This window comes from Triticum dicoccoides, unplaced genomic scaffold (genome assembly GCF_002162155.2).
Source record: "Triticum dicoccoides isolate Atlit2015 ecotype Zavitan unplaced genomic scaffold, WEW_v2.0 scaffold115239, whole genome shotgun sequence".
Classification (NCBI taxonomy): domain Eukaryota; kingdom Viridiplantae; phylum Streptophyta; class Magnoliopsida; order Poales; family Poaceae; genus Triticum; species Triticum dicoccoides.
In genome coordinates this window covers 64,596-70,050 of record NW_021179991.1, presented here as the reverse complement: position 1 = coordinate 70,050, position 5,455 = coordinate 64,596, and the positions used below count along the sequence as shown (strand labels likewise).

Sequence of the window (5,455 nt, the reverse complement as noted above, 5' to 3'; positions counted from 1 at the left end):
CATTCTGGGCTAGGATCCGAGCAGTGTCTTCCGCATTGGGTGTTCTCAAGTATTGTGGCCCAAACACTGCCACCACTGCCCGGCAGAACTTGTAGAAACACTCTATGCTGGTGGACTCGGCCATGCGCCCATAGTCGTCGAGTGAATCACTGGGAGCTCCATATGCAAGCATCCTCATCGCTGTCGTGCACTTCTGGATGGAGGTGAATCCAAGAGCGCCAGTGCAATCCATCTTGCACTTGAAGTAGATGTCGAACTCCCGGATGGAATTCACAATCCTGAGGAAGAGCTTTCGGCTCATCCGATAATGGCGCCGAAATGTTTTCTCGCCATGAAGTGGAGCATCGGCGAAGTAGTCGGAGTAGAGCATGCAGTAGCCGTGCAGACGATGCCGGTTCTTTTCTTTCACCCGCCCCAGCGCCGAGCCACCTCGACGCGGCTTTTCATTGCTCGCCAACAGCTGGGCGAGGGCGGCGAGCACCATCAGATGCTCTTCTTCCTAGACGTCGGCCACGGCTTCCTCCTCCAGCAGCGTGGCGAGCTCTTCCTCCTCATCCGAGTCCATCACCGGCACAGTCAAAACGCCGAACACCTTGCGCTCGGTGGGCGTGTACCCGCTGTTAAACCGCGCTTCCGCGGCCGGAAACGGCGGCCGGAAACGCCCAGCTGCTGCGGGAGGGGCTGCCGCGGCGAAGCGCTGCTATTTTCCGGCGGGGAATGGCTATCTAGCGGAGTAGGCCGGCGGCCGTCGCCGGGATACAACTAGTGGTGGCCGAGGGCGCGGGGGTGCGAGGCGAGTCGAGGGGAAGAAAACCTTGACTTTTCCCCTGTTGGTGTGGGCCAGGCGTGCTTTTCCCTAGCGCCGGAGCCCCCAACGGCTCCCCAGCGCGCCGGGTTCGGCCTGTGACCGCCGGGCGGAAAAAAGGTCCGAACCGGCGATTTTCGGCGTCCTGGGGGCGCGACTGGGCCGTTTTTTCGGCGCCGGCGCCGAAAAAGTGGCCTGGGGAGCCTATTGGGGGCGTGGCTGGAGATGCCCTAACATCTCATGGTTGTGAGACACTCTGTATTCACAGATGTACCAGCCATCATCTTCAGTTCTTAGCAATCTAATCATCGCTGGGCACTCTGTTCTGGATGAAGTAGAGTTCACTTTCTTTCGTTTTCCCTATTGAGAAATTAAATTAAATTCAATAAGCAGGAAAAATTATGAAAAATTATCGAAGAACATATAGAATGTCTGATTACCCGCAGTTGCACAGTAGCTCTTGCATGCTTTTAGCACCTTTGACATTTGTACGACTCTTCCCGTACCTACTACTCCCTCCGTCACGGTTTAGAAGGCGCACTTGAAAATTCTCTAGGACCTAGGTGATTATCTATTGGCTGTGAGATGGGCTAAAAAATAGCATTCACACTACGCATGCATATAGGAATAGTATATCGGAGTACTACTTAGGCTGGTCATAGTGGGAGTAACATAGCAAGTAACATAACACATCTCAAGAAAACTTTACTTACATGGCATATATTTAATGAGGAGAGAGATGGTTGGAGTAACATAATATGTTACTGTAACATAACATATCCCAAGGCAAAATGAGTCTACATCTTAATAAATGATGGCTTGCATGATACCACATGCATGTTACTTCCCACTATGAGGCCTTCTTTGGTTCATAGGATAGAAATTTTATAGGAATAGGAAAATCATAGGAAGTGAGATGACATGCATCTCAATTCCTATAGAGGAAGAGATGTTATTTGGTGCATAGGATAGGAATTTTTTCATTGAGTGTAGGCTAATGTTTTTTTTCCTCCAAAATGTGAAGGATTGAATCCTATCCTACATAGGAATAGGAATCCATTCCTACAAACCAAAGGGCTTCAAAGGAATCTTTCCTTTGCAAATCCTATCGTATAGAATTCCTATAAAATTCCTACAAACCAAAGAAGACCTGAAGGTGTTAACATAGATTAGTAACATATGCATGTTACTAGTCTAGGGGCCTGTTTGGGAGCGAGGGCTTTTGGTGCTCGGCCTACAGGCAGGCCGGAATCTGGTCCGGGCCTGGAGATTCGAAACCCGTCAGTTCGTGGCAGCGCTCTGGCAGGCCTAGTGGGGCAAATACGGTCCGTGATACGCCTATTGGCCGCGTAGCCGTATTGTGTTCGGCCCATCCCCTGCAACTGTTCCCGGGCCTGGAAAGACTCCGTGGCCTGCACCAAAAATCTGGGACATCTTTCGTGGTTCAAAACGGCACAGGTGAAAGAATCCCATGCGCCTACATTACCCCACCCCCCACTCCTGGACAGCTTTCCCCTCCCCATCCCCTTCTCTTCCACAGACCCGGAGTGCGGCGGCTCTGCTCCGGCGACCTGTCCATCGACGGCCTCGAGATCGATGGGTATGTGTATTTCGCTCGGGTGCTTTCTTCTTCAATCTCTTGTTTGTAGAATCAGCGGTGTGGATTTGAAAACTTCTTACTCACTTGGCTAGATTTGATTCGAACAGGGGCCTTGCCGTGCCGGCTGGATGGAGTGGTTCTGTCCTCCAAGTGGAGTCCCAGGATTCCATGGGTGCAGCAGATGCGGCCGACAAAGCACAGGCAGACGGAGGTGCGGCCATATAGGAGGTGTGTTCTGAAGCTACGAGTGGCTGGACACGAAGGTTAGTGAAAAGAAGAAGCTGTAGTTTCTTCTTCGTGATTTTGCAGCACAAAGCAAGTTTTGCATCGTATGTGTATTGTTTACTTGACTTTGGCTAGCTAGCATATAAGTTGTTCCCGGAAACGAGTTTGTCACGTAGCATGCAGTTTAGTTGCAGTTCTTTTTTTGTGTGGAGATGTGTAGAGATGTCAGTCTGATTTTTTGGATTAAAAAGCTAGATATTTCTGTGGTACATTTATCATGGAGTGAGCCATTTGAGTAATGAATTTTGGGGAATCGGTGATTTTTTTATTCAAATTCTGGCTGCAGTGAAAAAACTAAAAATTTGGATTTTGCTCTGTGTCACGTGATTATAGGTACATGATTATAGGTACGGTGCTAAATTGGATTTGTCAGTGTATGTACGTTCTGGGACATGACCAAAATGGGGTCGAGTTTGATCTCTGATTTAGTTTCTAGGATTCTTAGAACATGGCCAAAGTTTTATTCAGTACATGATCAAATTGGATTCGTCTGATTAAAAGGGATTCACATGAGTTTTAAGTAGGTGTGATTAAGTAGTAGCGGTTTTTGTTTTTGATGAGCTTCGATTCACTGGAAAGTGGGTGGGTGCTTTTTGATTCGTAGGTGGGTCGTTTCAGAGTACAAATGAGTTTGAATGTACACATGATTTTATTCAGTATTAGTATATTTGTAGTAAAAATCTGAACAAACTGGATTCAGTATCATGATTCTGCTGTGTTTGTCTTTGTTTGATTACTTACTGGATGGTTCGCTCGAGAATTTCTTAGAGGCAAACAGATTGAGCTTAGGCTGTTGTTTTCGTCAGTTGGCATGTTTTTTAGCTGGGTCTGCTATCAGCCCGAACTATAAGCAGAATGTTTGCACCATGTAAAAATTGCTTGTCATGCCCTATGTTCAATTCGCAGATCGTCCTGACAACTTTTTGTTTATAATCTGTTCTGCCAAGCCACCGTTTCAGGGATAGGATGGGGAAAGCTCCTGACGAGAGGGAGATGAAGCCTGACAAGAAAACAGCACTGGAATTGTCTGTGCGCGCTTATGCTGAGAAAGGAGCTGGTCATGTTGTCAATCCAGCAATTGGCACATCTTTTGACTCGTTAGATGAGGCTTATGAGTTCTACAACCTTTATTCCTGGGAATGTGATTTTGGAGTTCGGCTATGTTGCTCGGAAAAGGTGCATGCAAGAGATTGTTTGTGATTGTGCGGTAGGTGATCGCAAAGTGCATTATGTTTGATGCCATAATGTTTGATGGATTGTTTGAGCCTAACTTCCTCTAGATTAAATTAGTTGTGACTTGTGAGGTTTGATCGCAAAGTGCATTATGTTGCCAGGAAAGGAATGCTAGGATCTTTGAACACACCGCCAGTATCGTCGACAGAGTTTTGGACCAGATTAGAGAAGATCTTCAAGTCTGGAGGGCAGCGGGGTGTGTTCTGGATCTTACTTTGTAAAAGCCTCTTATAAAAGCCTCTTGTAATTGGGGTGTTCTATCCTGGGGGTGGCGCCCTCGGGAGGTCTTCCAGTGCGAGACCGCCTAGCCTGTCTGACCTTGTTGTACTCTTCTCCTCTTTCTAATAAAATTCGGCCAACGGCCCTTCGAGGTTTGATGCCATCATGTTTCCATGTGTTTGTATGCTGGTTTAGTTTCTCGATTTGGGTTGTCAGTTTTTTTTATTTTTTTTGCGGGGGTCGGAATTTTCATTTGTGCTACCAACAGTAATTCTCTTGATGTGTGTTAAATTTGTCTGAACTGTTTGTTGTGTGTTGATGGCAGTGTTGTTGTTTAGTCTACTGGAAGAACAGTGTTATTACTGGTGGGATGAGTGTTATTTTACTTCTGTATTGGGCTTTGAGTTTGTCATTGGCAAATGATAGCTTGCATCACCGTGCATAGAGGAGAAGCCCGCAAGGTTTGAAAAAAGAAGAGACCGGCTGATGCAAACTCGTTTGCTAGACTTAGTTGTGCTAACCGCATCTCAAAAAAAAAAAGTTGTGCTAACCTGGAGTCATGCACTTTGACTCTACGCCACCATCTCCATTTTTAAAATCAGGGGCGTGATCACGGGTGATGAGATGATCAAGGCACTATGCACGGGCAGTTGTGGTGACGCAGATGGTGCTGTAGCTTGCTCCTTGAGTGGGTGTGGGTTGTTCCTTCTGCGGAAGAACAGAGAAACCTGCTGGCGGTCACTGAGTTGGGTGGAGGTACTCCTAGATGACAACACTCAACAGGGGATGGTTGATGTGACCGCATAGTAAATTTTCGGACGTGACAAGACGGGGGAAAATGAAGCACAGGAGCGGGCCGTCTTAGTGAATGCGAAGTGGCTGGTACAAAACAACCATTATACATGACCATGCCGACGTGGTATGATTAATTAGTACTAAAACTGCTTAATGTATCGCATTCACTATTACCCCGCCCATATATCATACCACGCGTTAGGAATTCCTAGCGTGTAAACAGGATAAAGCTAAAAGTTCGAGCTTAGTGCAATGGATTTTAAACACAACGACGATGCAAACGTGGTGTATTTCATGTTCAAAACGGCCACACGAGTTGACGTGTACCAAATTAAACCTGCTTACTTAGTGGACAGCTAATGGTCATCAAAACATAGGTGTTCGCTGGCCCATAATGCGTCATATGCACGTCTGCTGCTACGTGCTTTTGCATGTACATTAGCTGTACTGACATACATCAGCGACAACAAAAATAAGCCAGTGGTAATGATGAAGCATTGACGTCAAAAAATTATGTT

At 46.7% G+C, this 5,455-nt stretch overlaps 1 long non-coding RNA gene across 1 annotated transcript; it reads left to right on the top strand.

The window, feature by feature from the left end:
- Window positions 1–2,291: 2,291 nt before the first annotated feature.
- Window positions 2,292–4,459, top strand: LOC119343088. The gene is made up of 4 exons (XR_005165891.1): window positions 2,292–2,405; window positions 2,513–2,668; window positions 3,650–3,897; window positions 4,025–4,459. It is a non-coding gene; the product is annotated as an uncharacterized LOC119343088 (long non-coding RNA).
- The last annotated feature ends 996 nt before the right edge of the window (window positions 4,460–5,455 follow it).